Consider the following 18710-nt stretch of genomic DNA (forward strand, 5'->3'; position numbering starts at 1 on the left):
ATGCGTAGTACATTAACTCATAGTATTACCCTGCCGCGTCTATCGCGTCCATCGCAACCCAACTTACTCAGTCATTGCAAGCCTTAACCATCGCAAGAGCCAACCACCATACGTCCAACCTAGCCCATCGTATGGCCTATGTCCAACGTATCCATCGTGCAAGCCATCATCAACCTCTAATGCATAGCAAGGTTGCACGACACCAATATATGGCCTCGCTCGGCCGCATCGACGCATAGGCGCTTGGCCACATTGACTTATCATGGCTCGCTCAGCCGCATCGACGCATAGAACACTCGGCTAGTCCAACGCGTCCATCGGGGCCAACGTAACCCTCGCATGTCCTCACGCTCTTTCCTGCCTTTTACACGGCCTGCCCTCGTACCACACCAACACATCACCCTCGGCTGCCTTTCTTCAGCCGTATAGACGCATTCTACCACGTTCAACGTATGCAACACATCCAACGCATCCAACACATCCATCATCCAATGTATCCAACACATCCAACGCATCCATCAAGCCTATGCGTTGGTCTAACCTTTAAGGCATGCGTCACTCTTGACCCTACTTCAACTTTTCCCTTTGCCCAAGTAATCTCTCCAAGATCTTATGGCCAACACATAGCAATGCCCAGTCCAACACTTAGTCAATTTTTATCAATTAAAGCTTAACTCAAAGCTACTTAAGGAAAATCTATTCAACACTTAAAAATTTCCTTCACTTCAACATAAGATTTAACTTTCACTTAGTTAATTTCCTTAATCACCTGCTTAAGTAAGGAAAATGAAAATCCGGGTTTCACACTACTAGCCTGATGAGTAGATACATGGCTAATCTAGGTAAGAGGCACTGGGAGGCTACAAAGTGGATTATGAGGTACCTAAAGGGTACTACTAAACTAATGTACCAACAGCTACCAGACAGTGAAGCAGAGCTGATTGGTTATGTAGACTCAGATTATGCCGGAGATCTAGACAAGAGGAGGTCATTATCAGAATATATCTTCCTATTTGGAAGGTGTGTCCTAAGCTGGAAGGCTACCTTACAATCAGTAGTAGCCCTTTCTTCTACTGAAGCAGAGTTCATAGCACTATCAGAAGCAGTGAAGAAAGGCTTATGGCTAAAGGGTATCCTAAATGACTTCGGAATTAAACAGAACACAATAAAGTTCTTTTGTGATAATTAGAGTACAATTCATTTGTCAAAGCATCCTTAGTACCATAACAGAACAAAATATATAGATGTGAAATATCATTTCATACGAAAACAAATAGAAGCTAAACAGGTTGAAGTTATGAAAGTTCATACCTCAGAAAATGCCTCTGACATGTTGACAAAAATAGTCACTCAACTCAAAATCCAGAAGTGCCTTGATATAATAGGGTTTGAGCTGAGAGAAAAAGGTTAAAGGAAAGAGACAGTCAGATCAGAGAAGCTGAAGAAAGCATGAAGTTCATTTCAAGTTGGAGATTGTTATACAAAAGATGAAAATAACTTCATTCAGTTACAAATCAAGATACCTTTAAATACTTTGTATAACTAATTTGTAAAGTGAGAGAGAGAAATTGTAATTGAGTGATCACACTTATCTTGAAGCAATCTTGAATAAAACTCCCGCCAGCTTCTCCATGAACGTAGGCCTCCCTTGGTCGAACCACGTAAAACTATCGTGTTCTTCTTCTTCTCATCGTCTTCCTCTATCGTATACCTCTGACCCACCGATCGTGTAGCTTTTAGCAAACGATCGTCTAGCATTTAGCCAACGATCGTTTACTTCTGCAAGCCTCATCGTGTAGACGACCATCGTTTAGACGACTTCTTCTAGATGATTTTCAGTAAAGCCTTCATCGTCTAGACGACTTGTGCCTTATCATCTAGACGACCCCAATTTTACCTCCCATCGCCTAGACGACCGAAGACTCATCAGCTTTGCAATTTCCAGTAGCTTCCCGACGATTCTCTCTTTTCTTTTTTCTCGTTCTTTCTCTGCAAAAAGAAAAGAAAAGATTAGTCTTTCAAAGTGCATTACCAGTAGAAGAGTGAAGCTCTAATCTCAACCATCAAAGTGTAAGGTCAAGATCCTTCATCACACGGATTGTGCTTTTAGCACGTTATTTGTGTTTGTGTGAAGAAATAAGGTGGTTTCTGGTATTCGTTTAAAGGGCCATCATTTTATCAAATCCCAAAAGAGTTAGTAAATCATTTTCCTTCAGCCCGTTTTCCACAACTCAAGCCCAACAGTGTTGGTTATAAAACTAATTTTGGTATTTTTCTTGTATTCGTTAAACTTCATCCTTGCAATTGTTTTCAGAAAGGATTCGACACCCTTTAGTACTTTGGGGTTGTTTTCAAAAGAAGTAAAGAAAAATATTTTTTTCAAGTTAAAAAACTCTTTTTTTTACTGCGTTGGAACCTTAAAATAGCAGCACACACTAAATCTTTTTCTTTTCCTTACGGCTGCTTTCAGAAAGTTAAGAAAGAGTAAAAAACAGCAAAACTCTCGATATTTTCCTTGTGATTGTTTTTAGAATGATAAGAAAAAGAGAAATTATTTCAAATGGTAAAACTATAGAAAATATTTACAAGATATAGCAAAATTTTAGAACTATCAATGATAGACATTAATAGACTTCTATAAGTGTCTATCAATGTTACTGATAAATGCTGATAAAAGTCCATCAAAGTCTATCAACGTCTATCATTGATAGTTCTAAAATTTTGTTATATTTTATAAATATTTTTATTTCTTATTTATTTCCTTGTGACTGTTTTCAGAAAGGTAAGAAATTCTCATTTGTTTTCCTTGCATTAGAACCTTAAAAAGCTCTCAATCTTTTGTGGCTATTTTTAAATAGGTAAGAAAAACTTTTTTTTCCGCATTGAAATCTTAAAAAAGAAGCATACTCTCATTTCTATTTTTAAGGTTGTTTTCTTGTAAAAATATATTTTGTTTCCTCATTTGCATTTTCTTTTGAATTTTTTTTTTTCCATTCTTTATTGCAATGACCTTCCCATATTTCATAAAAAACAGCGGGTAACTAGAAAAACTTATACAAGTAGTTTGTTTATTGTCAAATAATGACAATTTTTATTTTTATTTTTATTTATGTTTTATTTTATTTATTATACTTTATTTCCACATGTTATGGTGATAGTTTTTCAATACAAAGGAAATTATTTTCTTGCTTCTTTATTTCTCATTTTTTGTTTTTCTTTGTTTTTTTTTTTTTGGTTTGAATAAAAATAGGATAAGAAAAAAAGAAACATATATTTGTTATTTAAATTAAATTAGCATAACAAAAACGTAATTAAATCAGGTACTTTAAAAAGCTCCATCGAATTCGGAGTAAATCATAATATGTCACTCTACTTGTAAATTTTATCCAAGTATCTAATTAGAGCTTTCTTACCTAAATCAAGCACACATATTTCATACATGAGGCAAACAACACATCAACTATATCATTAGTGCATTATGCTCGTGAAATTAGCATGGTCAGTATAATAAAAACAAATACTCTAAAAGACAAGTGGAATTAAGCTTTCAATTCTTGAAAATTAATATAAATTTAGCAGAAAACTACGCATGAGATTTCTTTGGAATAAACATTGTCAACATAAATTATACAAAACATTATTTATTTTGGATGGTAGATTTACTTAACTTTTAAATGTTTACTATATTTAGCTTTGATTTTAATTAATGTTTGGGGAACATCTTTTGCAACCAATGAAAATTAAGTGGGAGTAACTTTTAAATGGTTTAAAAAACCTAATTATTTTTCTTGTGACACTTTCATTAATTTTTCAAGAAAACAAAAATATATTTTAAAAAAGATGGGAAGACAAATGGAAAATTGGCATTTTGTAGTTTGACCCAAAAAAAAAAAAAAAAAAAAATCTAGAAATACTTATTTTACTATTTTCTTGCAAACAATCCAATTTGTTGAAATAGTTGAACTCAATGGATAATCTCTAACAAAGACTGAGGCTCTCTCATTTCCTTCCACACTCTATTTTGTTTGTTGTTTGGTTAAACCGTAAAGAAAACAAAGTAGAATATAAAAGTTAAAACTCTCATTTACTTTCCACCTTTTCTTTTCTTTTCTTTCAATTGCATTACCAAATCTTAACTTTTCTTGAACATTTTGATTTTTCTCTTCAATCTTCATCATCTTTTTTATATATCTATCTTTTCATTTTTAATCATAGTCATATTCTGTTTTTTCATTTTAGAAAACGATGACCCTTCTCCTATTCCGCCATGCACTCAATTTCATGTAAATATTTTGATTCTTGTTAGCCATAAAACCTCATATGAGTATCCATGTTTTATTTGCCCCTCTTGTACTCCTATCACACAAGATTAGATGAAAACCCTCTTCAACGTTAAAATTCAAAATTTTGAATATGCACGTATTTAATTAAGAAAAGTAAAAATCAATTTCACAATTAATAAATGAGAATAACCTCTAGACTAACAATGTTGAATTTTCTAAACCTACTTGTTTTTCCCCAAAAATATACTTCCTTTTTCCTATTTCCCCGGAATACAAACTTAAAAAAATACACCATTAGTTTTTGTTTTTTTTTTAAATTTCGTTTTGCTTACTTTTTCCCATAAAAATACAATTAAAAAGAAATGAATAGGTACACCCTAGGCTTGACCAGGATGCAACTATCCCTATATATCTCTCATTTATTATAAAGATAATTATTTTCTTATTTTGTTAAAAAAACAAAAAATTTGTCATGTGACAAATTTTATTTGATAAACTAGTCGGCTGCATGAAGATAGCCAACCAACTCACAAATCATTTTCAAAATTAAATCTACCAACCAAAATACATAGTATTTTGTTAATTTGCACCAACAATATTTATTCTCAAGAAATCTTATCCGTATAGTTTTCTAGTAAATCTATATTATTTTTCAACCATTGAAAGTTTAATTCTACTTATCTTTTCAAGTCTTTATTTATATTATACTTAATTAGCCATACTAATTTCTCAAAAAGCATAATTCACTAATGAATATCGTTGCTGTGATGTTTGTCTTGTGCTTGATTTAGGTAAGAAAAGTTAAATAAGATATTTGGATAAAATTTACAAGCAGAATGACATATCATAATTTACTCTATTGGTTTCTCTATATTTCTCTCATGCACATATCATGAAAAACTTGTTATATTTTTTTAAAGTAAAAATCTAGTTGAAATAAACAAAAATGCAATTACCTAATTATTAACCCTTAGGAATCATCCATAAGGTTAAATTTGACTTGCAAAATTATTAACTTAAACCATCAAACTTAGGGATTAATAACAAAAAGGAAAGAAAGTTTTTAAATCTTAAAAGTAATTTAATCTCAACATATATATACCATAGAACTAACTTGCCAAACAACTATATCTCTAAGGGACATAAAAGTGAATTAATTTTTGTTCATAATTGGATATCCTAGTCCACCGGATCATGCCACTTCATTGGCTATTGAAGTCCTCTTCCTTTAATTCCTCACTATTTTTTTTTTTTTTAATGTAGTACTCAGGAATACATCTGAGAGGCCAAGGAATTATCCAAAGAGACCATAATACACCATGTAAAGTTTTTAATTAATTAATTTCGTGTTAAAATAAAAAAAAATTAAATAATTATAATTTAAATTTCATCATATCCCATGTAATTATAGATTTTATCGTGGTGACTTTTAATAGCTACACACAAGGGTTGTTTGGCTTATCTCATAGGATGAAATCAATTCAAAATCATCTATTTTGATAGACTATATATATTAAAGTACGAAGGTGAAAAAAACTTTTTTTTTTTACCATTTTATTTTAGTGTATTTTTATGATGCCTAAATTGACCTTAAAAAGTAAAACACACACATAATTGCCTCCTAAATCCATTTCTTTAATTAATCCCCACATTACTTCTCTCTCTTAACCTTCCATTTTAACCGTTGATTCCTTCAACTATTTTTCTCTCTCTCACCCATCCATTCACATTTATCTCTCTTAACCATCCATCTCCTATCTATTCATATTTCCCTTTTGCTCTCAAATTTACTCTTCATTATCTCTCCCAATCTTTCAAATTCCTCTCCTCTCAAATCTTTTGATGTAGGCTGAAAAATGAAAAAGAAATCACATCACTTTATTCAAATATTTCATTTGTTGTTTGGTTAAACACTAAAAAACAAAGTTGAATATAAAAGATGAAGCTCTCATTTCCTTTCCACCTTTTCTTTTCTTTCATTGCATTTTTTTTTTCTTTTCACACAGGTTTCGTTATCAAACCACTCTGAGATGTGTAATGGGTATATAGATGTCCTAGTTTATTGTATTTATTCTCCCCTTTTTAGATTATGATATCATGTCCAATCCAGTTACTAGAGTTTTAGTTCAAGTGGGAGTTGTTGAGTTTTATGCCCTAAAACTCGTAGATAGTAAATGTTATTAATTGACCATCATCAATAAAAAGTTATAGATGTTAATTCAATAAATGTTATTGTTTGTGTTGTTTGTCTATTTTTGTCTTAATAACCCTAAATTTAATAAACTAACATCCAAGGTTTCCTTATAAATCTTAAACTGTATGTAGAGACATACAGGGTCAATGTTCAAAATATAGCCTAAAGGATCTATGGTATAGAGATAAGGTTGGGTACCTTATCCAGATAACAATATGAATACGACCCACTTCGTATTTGATACAAATGCAATGATCCAATGTGTTCGTATAGTTGACATGCAAGTATTCTACGTAATGAGTTTGCATAAAACCGGACCACGAAATAGTAACCACTAGATGTAACACTTGTTAACTAGTTAGGTTCCTATTTCAAAAGGATGACCTACGTAACTTAGTTTTAATCCTGAGTATATTATGAACTCCTGTTCATGAGGGATTGTCCTTTGATTTGTATGGGTGAGGGTAGCCAGTTCGCCGAACCAATATGCCTACCATTTTGGAGACAAGACCGAGTAGGGAGTTTGGGAACATAATAATACAAAATAGAATTCTCTCCTTCCCGTCTTAGAGTAAGTAGATGAATGTTCTCTTAAGTGGTGTGTCTGGGATTTGAACAAAGGTACTTACCCTCTCATTAGCCCGAAAGGGGTTTCTGTTTATTGATTGGACAATAAACATGTTGTTCGTTAAAACTAGTACTTAAGGAGTCAAAGGTAACTCAAGGATAAAACAGTAATTTGACCTAATTGGAGTTACGAAGAAGGACTAACTTGTTGTTGTTGGTTTATATCCATGGACACAAAAAACTATCTGTAATGAGAAAAGGTGCAGCTGTGGGTCTTTAGTAAAGTGTACCCGCAGTTAACGAATATTGATTAACTTGGTCAATGAGTTTAGCCAATTAATCTCATATTGTTAAAGCTTCTGACAGGTCCACTAGGTCCCCTTATTATCTCACTAGAGGATATTTAAGAGAGATGATTTGAATTATTCAAATTTATTTGAGGAAACTATATACTAATGTGATTGATATATAATTAATTATGGATATGCTATATAATTCAAGTTAAATTGGAAAGTAATATTTGAATAAGATTAAATTAATTAATTCAAGTTAATTAGATTCACAAAGAATTAATTAATAGAGAGGTATTGCACATTTACATACGATGTTTATGATAATTAAATATATATACATTAAACTGGATTTAATGTATAAATAGTTATTTAATTAATGTGCAAATTAATTAAGTAAGCGTTATTTAATTGTGTTAAATTAATTAAATAAGTGTTATTTAACTAATTAGACTAATTAACTAAATAAATATTAATTAATTAATTAATTATGGAAAGGGGAAATAGGAAAAGGATTAGGAAAAGGGTTGACTCTTCTATTGGGACACACAAGTATTATTGTGCAAAAAGTTTTTAAGCTATACAAAGAGAATCCTCTCTACTCTCCAAAATCCTTTTCTCCTCTCCCTCAGCTAATAGTTGGATACCACCTATCATTCTATTGGAATCCTAGAGAATAACGAGGTTACTGATCTCGTGGCTGTGTTCGAGCTTGTTCAAGAAATCGTTCATGATCAAGATTGTAGGAGGAGCCGTTTGTTGGAACTTCAAGAGGACCGTTATTGGAATTTAGGAATCTACAAAGGTAAAAATAGTTCTAATATTTTTTCCTAAAGCATGCTAATTTACATGCTTATATTCTGTTTAGTATAATAAATTTGTTTATGTAAAAATCGAATTGCAGTATGCAAGGTGTTCTCACAAAACGCTTCCTCTACATGATCCGATCCCTTCAGATATGTCACTCTACTTGTAAATTTTGTAGTATCTCATTTGAGCTTTCCTACCCACAAGCACACATATTTCATACATGAGCCAAACAATACATCAACTATATCATTAGTGCATTATGCTCCTTACGAAATTAACATGATCAGTATAGTATAAACAAATGCTAAAAAAGACAAGCGGAATTAAGCTTTCGATTCTTGAAAATTAATATAGATTTAGTAGAAAACTACACATGAGATTTCTTGAGAATAAACATTGTCAACATAAATTATACAAAACATTATTTATTTTGGATGCTGGATTTTGAAAAAAAAAAAAAAAAATTGATGAATGGCTGCATCTATGTTTATGCAACCGACCAGTCACTTAATTAAAAACTGTCATGTGAAGAAAACTTAATTTATTATATTATTTACGGCATGTTTTTGACACAAAAATAAGTTTTGAAATTCATTACAATTTTTCATAATAAATAATTATAATTTAGTATTTTTTTTTCCTCCCAAGGGTTTCCCTTTATCCACTTTTATTTTTGTACTATGTTTAGCTTTGATTTTAATTAATATTTGGAGACATCTTCAACAATCAAGGAAGAGTAACTCTGAAATGGTTAAAATAATTTTCATTAGGCTCAAAATCACTCCAAAATATATATTTAATACAAAATCAATTTAATTTGCATATCATCAATTTTAATCTTATATTATAAACCTTTTCTTTTTCCAGTGACACTTTTATTAATTTTTTAAACAAAAAAAAAGATATTTAAAAACAGGTAGGAAAATGGGAAGAGAAGTAAAGTGCAGGACAAATGAAAAATTAGCATTTTGTAGTTTGACCAAAAAGCTAGTAATACTTATTTTCACTATTTTCTTGCAAACAATCAAATTTGTTGAAATGATTTGCATAAGAGATAGAGAGAAGTGAAAGCTAAATGGTTGTTGTCAAAGACTAAACGATCATTGAGAAGTGAAGGCTAAATGATCGTTGTCAAGGGACTAAACGATCGTTGTCAAATATCTAAACGATCGTTGACAAATATTTAAACGACAAGGCAAGCATCTACACGATAGAGGTGAGAGTGTAGACGATAAGGTAGGAGACCGCACGATTGGGTTGAGCATGTAGGTGATGGAGAGTACACGATAGGATGTAGATGATTGGGTTGAGAGTATACACGATGGAGAGTACACGATAGGATGTAGACGACAGAGACAATTAACTATACGATAGGTAGAGAGAATAAACGATAGAAGAAATATATTAAGACGATCGGCCTTCCACGATAGATATGGCTCGTCATGTAGCACTATTTATTAATATATAAAATACCACATGGCGTAACATCAATGGTCCAACATAACAACCATGAAAGAGAAAACACAAATTTAACAACCAAATAGTGGAAACTGAAAGCTGAAGAAAAAAGGCAGAAAACGAATGGAAAATTTGTTAAATTCTTCAGCAGATGTGACACTCTTTTATCATCCTCCCGCAAGCGAATGAGGAGCTGCTGCGATTATAAGCTTGGTCTTCAATCTGAGAAAGCGAGGACTTGGTAAGGCTTTTGTCATGATGATGGCCAGCTAATCCTTAGAGGGTAGGAATCTAACTGAAAGTTGTTTTGAAGCAACCTTTTCTCTGAGGAAGCGAAAATCAATCTCAAGATGTTTTGTCCGATTTTGAAGCACAGGATTGCAGCCATGTATGTGGCACTGAGGTTGTCACAGAGCAGCAGAGGGGTGCAGATGTGATTGACACCAATTTCAGTGAGAACTGATTGGATCCATAGTACCTCAGCGGCAGCATTGGACAGACCACGATATTCTGATTCGACACTGGATCCAGAGACGACCTTTTGCTTAGATGAGCTTTATGAAATAAGGTTGGAACCAAGAAAGACACAGAATTCACTTGTGCTTCATCTATCATCCGGGCAGCTGGCCCAATCGGTATCTGTGTAGCAAGTTAAGGCCAAAACATGGGACTTGGTTAGAAGAATATCATGATTGGCCGTGCCTTTGAGGGACTGAATGAGGCGTTTGGCTGCTTGAAGGTGTGAAGTTGTTGGGACATGCATGAACTGACAGAGCTTATTGATACTGAAGCTGATTTTGGTCTGGTCAGTATATAATATTGGATAGCACCAACTAGGCTTCTATATTCAGAGGAGTTATCTAATGATTGTCCATTAGTGAGGGACAGCGATGCGCCAACAATCATTGGAGAGTGAATTGGCTTGCAGTCAATGAGTTGTGCACGTTGAAGTAGACTATGAATGTACTTGGACTGAGACAAATGTAAGTGATCTGATGAGCGAGCCACCTGAATGCCAAGGAAAAAGGATAGATCACCGAGATCTTTGAGTGCAAACTGAGTGTTTAGACAAGTAATGAAGTGTTGAATGGTTGTAGGGCTATTGCCAGTTGCAATAATGTATGTGAGTTACGGAAAATAAACATAGATGTATCAGATTTTGCATTGGAGAAACCCCATTGTATCAGACAGGTACTGAGCTTTGAGAACCATGCGCGAAGACTTTGCTTGAGGCCATACAGTGCCTTGTGTAGAAATAACACATGATTAGGGTGTTGATCACTTATGAAACCAGGTGGTTGCTTGATGTATACTTCCTCAGATAGGTCGCCATTGAGGAAGGAATTGTGTACGTCAAGTTGCCGAATAATCTAGTTATGAGATAGAGCAATTGAAAGAACAAGCCGAATGGTAGTAGGCTTGACAACTAGACTGAGGTCTCAAAGTAATCGATGCCATAGTCTTGGTTGAAACCTTGAGCAACCAAACGAGCCTTGTAACGAGCAATCTCATCGGATGGAGTTTGTTTGAGTCTGAACACCCATTTGCTGCCAATTACCTTGTGATCATGGGGCAAAGGTGTGAGAGACCATGTATTATTTCTTATAAGGGTTTCATATTCCTCAAGCATTGCTTGCTTCCAGCTTGGATGAAGGAGGGCTTCCTTGTAGGATTGTGGTTCTATTTTATCCAAGTCAGTAACCTCGGACAGCCAAGCCTTTGGTTTAAAAATGCCCATCTTTGGCCGTGTAATCATGGGGTGATTATTGGTTGTGAGGGGTATGGATGGTGGTGGTTCTGAAATGATAGGGAAGTTAGGGTGTGGAGAAGCAGGGGGAGTTGGGAGTGTTGGGATTGATGCCCTAAGTCTCGTGTCCTATAGTTTGTAAACAGCATATATGAACATCTATGATTGTTAATATATGATATTTACTTCACATCTTGTTGTTTTGCTCGGTTATTTGTTTTATTTTCTTTACCACAAATCAATAAACATAAAATCCCTGGTTATCTGTATGTGACTCAAGCATGTATGTGGTGACATACAAGTGGATCATGTCTTGAGTGATAACCAAAATGGTATGTGGTATATGGATATAGGAGGGAAACCTTCTCCTAGTAATGCTACCGACACGACCCGCTTTATGGAATGGTCACAAGTGTTGTGACTTGTCACAGATGATATGATCCTGATCATTCGTGTTGGGGACATGCGAGCGGGGGCATCCTATACAAAGAGTTTATATAAAATCTGACCACAAAGTGTTAATGTCTCGTTATATAATACCATTCATGACAGAGACTTCACTTCACTAGGATGACCATAGGTAACATGACCTCAATTCTGAGTGAGTTGGGAACTCCTGCCATTGAGGGCGGTCCTTTGATTTGTATGGGTGCGAGTGGCCAAGTCGCCGATTCAAACCTACCATTTTGGGGATTCGTCTGATTTGGGAGTTGGGAACTCAACTACATAAAATGGAATTCACTCCTTCCCCGAAGCAGGGGTAAGTAGATAGATGGCTCTCTTAAGAGTTGACTCCAGAGCTTGAACAATGTGGCACTGCATACCTTCTCACATATAGTTTTGACTTATCTCATAGGGTGGAATCAATTCAAAACCATCTATTTTGATGGACTATATATATCTATAATATATATTAATACGAATGTAGAAAGAAATTTTTTTGGACCATTTTATCCTGATCTACTTTTATAATGCCTAAATTGACCTTAAAAAAAGTAAAACACATATAATTGCCCTTTCTTTCCAATACCTTTCCCCCTCTCTATCAGGAAAACACATAATAATTGCCTTACTTTTTAACCAAATGGTCAAAAGATTCATCGTATTTTTTTTAATTGTTATTAGTTTATTTTTTTTTCATATAATTTTATTTATAATTTTAATTAAAATATATTTTATATCTTTATATATTTTTATATGATATGTATCCTTATATTTGTTGTTTAAAAAATTAATAATTACAAAAATATAATATAAATGTCATAACTAAGGAAGATGAATATATAATGTTAGGTTAAGAAGTTGAATATAATTTTAATCAACTTTTAATATGTGAACAACTATAATGTTTAATACACACTCAATTTTTTAAAGGATTTTTCTAAGTAATTCTACAATTTGCTCTCTCCCAACCCATCTCTACAATTTTACCTCTCAATCTTCCATTCTTCTACCCATCTATATATTCTTCGACTCACATACTAATTTTTTATTTTCTCACTCTTAAATAAAGTCTTAAGATTAAATAAGCTTGGATATGAAAGTTACTTAATTATTTATAACTTATATTATGAAATGTTAACCATTTTAAAATTTCAAAAGTTTTTGTAATCATCTCAACTCATAAAACTATATAATAAAAAGCTTATCTCTTAATTGTTTTTTTAACAAAAAGAAAATATTTGTATTTATCCATATATCTCATTTGGTTCTCTTTTCTAAAAATATTTTTTAAATTTAGTATATCATTGCTTATTAAGTTGTTTACTTGTCTTCTACTTGGGTGTTTTTTTTTTTTTTTTTTTTTTTTTTATTCTTATTTCTTTCTTTTGTTTAAATAAATACAAGATCAGAAATGCTTGAGTTCTTTGCCAATCATATTAACATTAAGTTTATGATTGAAATACATACAAAAAACTTATACCTCGATCCTTATTGAATTATAGAAGTCAAATATTATTAAATAATATAAAATGAAAATATTATTGACTTGATAAAATAAAATGAAACGTCAGGTGCAATGCATGTGTTCAAATATAGTATATATACAAGATGGTAACCAAATACAAAATATATGTTTTTTTTATCAAACTTTCTTTTAATTTTGGTAGGTCTATTCGGAATTTACTTAGCTTTCTTCTGAAAGCATAGAAAATTTAAAACAAGTCATGGGTTATCGCCATGAACACATCGGCTTGGGTGATGAAGAATAACATCTTCTTTTGAAAATTTATAATTTCTCTAGTAACGATTTGATGTATGTCTTCGACGACAGCTATAGCTGCATAAATCCAACAAGCACCTAAAATATATATATTTCAATTAGACATATAGTAAATGTAAAATATTTAATTAAGAGTCTAGGTGTCTGACTCGAGTGACCCTTCTTTGGCATTCAATTCACACTTTGCTGCCAGATTTTCATAATCATTTCACCAACTTTGGACTAATGGTGAGAAAAGCCCAAAAAAAAACCTAGGAAGTTTAAGAAATTAAGAGATACTCCTTACACCCAAACCTTTTAAGCCTTAAAAGCCAATGAAATTAAACAAAACCATATTGATTTTGCCACAATAAAATATAAATTTCTCAATTACAACTTTTTTCCACTTCATATTCAACCCCAGGGATCTTAATTCCTAAAATATAAATCCACACCATAGTTAATCACATAAATACATTTAGAAATGTTATGATCTAATGTTTGAGGAAAAAATAATTAGGTTTAGTTTATAGAAAAATATTGGTTGTAGGAACATGTATTTTGGCTAGTAAATCATACATGGAACTTAAAATAAATTCATCAAAATATATTGAAATCATTCTAATATTGTACATAAATGTCTAAATTAAGAAATAAAAATTCATTCCCTGAATAAATATGGATAGTAAAGGTAAATTTAATTTTGAAAAAATTTAGTGTTGGCTGGCGTAGCCAACTATTACCTAATTTTAAATTGTCACTTGACAAAAGAAAATTTGATTTTTTTTAAAAGAAAATTAATGAGGTAGGAGGAATTATCCAAAGGGACCATAATACAGTAAGTAAAGTTTTTAATTAACTAATTTTGTGTTAGAGCACAAATAAAAATAATAAATAACTATAAATTTAATTATAATTTGAACACATTGTTGGGCTTATTTCATAAGGTGGAATCAATTTAAAAATCAATTTTGATGGACTATATATATATATATATATATATCTATAATATATATTAAAGTGCGAATGTAGAAAGAAATTTTTTTGGACCATTTTATCCTGGTCTACTTTTATAATACCTAAATTGACACATAGAAATTGCCCTTTCTTTCTAATACCTTTTCCGTTCTCTCTCCCTCCCTCTATCGCTAAAACACATAGAAATTACGTTACTTTTTAACTACAACAATAACAAATGTTCAAGAGATTCATTATATATTTTTTAATTGTCATTGGTTTATATTTTTCTTCATGTAATTTATTTTACAATATTAATTAAAATATACTTTGTATATTTTGGTATAATATGTATCCTTCTATTTATTGTTTAAAAAATTAATAATTGCAAAAATGTAATATAATTGTCATAACTAAAGAAAAATAATATATATAATGTTGGATTAAGAAGTTGAATATAATTTTAATTAACTTTTAATATATGAACAACTATAATGTTTAATACACACTCAATTTTTTAAAGGATTTTTTCTATTTAATTATTTATCTCTATTAATCAGATATTTTTTCGTCTTCATCATTCCAAGTAATTCCACAATTTTCTCTCTCTCAATCTATCTCTACAATTTTACCCTCTCACGTTTTTCTTTCCCACTCTTCCATTCTTTTACCCATCCATATATTCTTCATCTCACATATTAACTTTTTATTTTCTAACTCTCAAATGAAGTCTTAATATTAAATAAGCTTGAATATGAAAATTACTTAATTATTCCTAACTTATATTATGAAACGTTAACCATTTTAAAATTTCAAAAAGTTTTTTAACCATCTCAACTCATAAAATTATATGATAAAAAGTTTTTTTTTAACAAAAATAAAATATTTGTATTTGTCGATATATCTCATTTAGTTCTCTTTTCTAAAATTGTTTTAAAATTTAATATATCATTGCTTATTAAGTTTAATTTAATATATCATTGCTTATTAAGTTTTTTTACTTGTCTTCTACTTGGGTGTGTTCTTTTGTTTTTGTTTTTCTTTTTTCTTTGTGTAGATAAATGTAAGATCAGAAATTCTTGGGTACTTTGCCAACCATATTAACATTAAGTTTATGATTGAAATGCATATAAAAAATTTGCATCTTGATGCTTATTAAATTATAAAAGTCAAATATTATTTAATAATATAAAATAAAAATATTATTGACTTGATAAAATAAAATGAAACAATCACTTGCAATGCACGTGTTCAAATCTAGTAATATAAAAGATGTAACTAAATACAAAATATATATTTTTTTTATCAAAAGTGAAATATTTAGCTTTCTTTTAATTTTGGTAGTTCCGTTCGGAATTTACTTAGCTTTCTTCTGAAAGCATAGAAAATTTAAAACAAGTTATGAGTTACCTCCATGAACATATCGGCGTTGATGAAGAATATTATTTTTTTCATAAAATTTAATAATTTTTCTAGTAGTAGTTTGATGTATGCCTTCGACGGCAGCTACAGTTGCATAAATCCAGCAAGTACCTAAAATATATGTTTCAATTAGACGTGGTAAATGTAAAATATTTAATTAAGAGCCTAAACTTTAGAAAGAATAGATACTCTTCCATTGGTGTTGGAGTGACCCTTCTTTGGCCTTCAATTCACACTTGCAACAGATTTTCATAATTATTTCACCAACTTTGTTGCAGTTACCAAAAAACATTGGATGTTTAAGAAATTAAGAGATATTTCTGCAAACCAAGCCCTAAAAGCTAATAAAATTAAACAAAACCATATTTATTTTGCAACAATAAAATATAAATTTCTCAATTAAACTTTTTCAACCCTCCCAAAATATAAGTCCACACCATACATAACCACATAAATACATTTAGAAACGTTATGATCTAATGTTTTGAGGAAAAAAATGAGTGGATTTAGTTTATAGTAAAATATTGGTTTCAGGAACATATATTTTGGCTTAGGAAATCATACACGTAACCTAAAACAAATTCATAATATCATTCAAAATATATTGAAATCATTTTAATATTGTACATAAATGTCCAAATTAAGAAATAAAAACTCACACCCTAAACAAATCTTGATAATGAAGATAAATTTAATTTTGAAAAAACTTAGTGTTGGCTAGGCAGCCAACTATTACCCAATTTTAAATGATAATGTGACAAAGAAAATTGATTTTTTTAAAAAAGAATTAATGAGGTAGGAGGAATTATCCAAAGGAACCATAATACGGCTGGTAAGGTTTTTAATTAACTAATTTGTGTTAGAATCAACAACCAAAAAAAAATTATTAATTAAATTATAATTTGAATTTATCTTATCTCTTATAATTATAGAATACATTGTGGTAACTTTTAATAGCCCCACACAAGGGTTGTTTGGCTTATCTCATGAGGTGGAATCAATTCAAAACCATCTATTTTGATGGGCTATATATATCTATAATATATATTAAAGTACAAATGTAAAAAAGAAAAAAAAAAAAAAAAAACTTTTTTGGACCATTTTATCTGGGTATACTTTTATAATGCCTAAATTGACCTTAAAAAGTAAAACACATAGTAATTGCCCTTTCTTTCCAATAGCTTTCCATCTCTCCCTCTCTCTATTAGTAAAACACATAATAATTACTTTACTTTTTAATCATTTAACCACGACAATAATAAATGTTCAAGAGATTCATCGTATTTTTTAAAAATTATCATTGGTTTATATTCTTTTTCATATAACACTACAAGAATTTTCACTTTTTTTCTGTGTAAAAAAATGACTAAAAACGTTGGGATAGATTATGCCAATACATGTTTTTACATCGGCATAATCGTCGTCGTATCCATGTCGGGAGAAGTGCCTCCCGATGAAAATTATTTTGTCAGCATAAATACCATTTTTGGCAATATAATTGTTTCTGTCGGCATATGTGTTTTTCCAACAAAATACAATTTGCGTCCACAAAAACATTTTTTTAGACAACAAAATTTTTCAGTTCAATAGACAGATTTCTTATTTGCATTTGCATAAGTTGTTTATAATTTTATATATTTTTTGTAACAAACAAATTACCAGATTTTTATTTCCTAGATACCTAATTATGCACAAACAAAAATTAATCTTCAAACAAATCAATTGAAGACATATATAACAAAAGTAAGCTTATATATATAAAAAAAAAAGACTAATATTCAATACACAAGCTATAAAATTCTAAAAAAACAAAAAAACAAAAAAAAAAAACAAAAACAACTGTGTATGCAATTAAATTTGAACTTTTCTAGTTTCTTACAAATCTCCTACACAAAAAAAAGTTTAATCTTCCCTAAGCTAAAATACCGTAAATCTAAATAAATGAGATACTAAATCAAACTAAGTAATCATTTCAAAATCTTCTTGCAATCTCCAAAAATGTTCTTTAAGAATTTACACGAACGACCTGAAATAGGAAAAACAAATATTATGAAAGATTTCTTAAAATCAAAAAAAAAAAAAAAAACATAAAAAGATCTTAACAATTACACAAAGACTTAAACAAAATGTTTAAAATGGCTAAGAGGAGTGATCCCCTCTCAAGCTACAAATATGTCGTGAACGTTCATAATTAAAACATGGACACCACAAACAACCATTTTACTATAAAAAGTGATTAAAATGGTTATAATTAAGACATGAACCCTTCCCTGCGCCACAAGCATGTCATAAATCCACTTAAACAAATACATAAACACCCTTTAAACCTCCATAACATCGGATCCCTACAAATAAGCCAATAACAAAGTTCCTTTAAAGTGTACAATTAGGCTTCAAAATAATCTAAAACACAATTATAAAATATACATCCCCTTCCCAAGCCATGAACGTGTCCTAGTTCCACCTAAACGCTATTTAAACCTATAAAGTAGCAACAAATGCATAGAAAGCGTTGAAGTGAATCTCTCACCCCTAAATCCACCCAAATTTCTTTCAAGGCTAAGCTTATCATTCAATAGTCCTAAAAGCATATAACTCAACTCTCGGATCTCTACAAATAAGCCAAGAACAAAGTTCTTTTAAAGTGCACAATCAAGCTTCAAAATAATCTAAAACACAATTACAACAGATACATCCCCTTCTCCCCCAAGCTACGAACGTATCCTAATTCCTAAAAATATATAGCCCATCTCTCAAAAGTAATATACAACTTTTGAGA

At 30.9% G+C, this 18710-nt stretch overlaps 1 pseudogene; it reads left to right on the plus strand.

Annotated features, from left to right (window-relative positions):
* Positions 1-829: 829 nt before the first annotated feature.
* Positions 830-1189, plus strand: LOC120091758 (secreted RxLR effector protein 161 pseudogene; annotated as a pseudogene).
* Positions 1190-18710: the final 17521 nt, after the last annotated feature.

Source organism: Benincasa hispida, chromosome 1 (assembly GCF_027475165.1).
Source record: "Benincasa hispida cultivar pf3 chromosome 1, pf3_genome.v1.1, whole genome shotgun sequence".
NCBI lineage: Eukaryota > Viridiplantae > Streptophyta > Magnoliopsida > Cucurbitales > Cucurbitaceae > Benincasa > Benincasa hispida.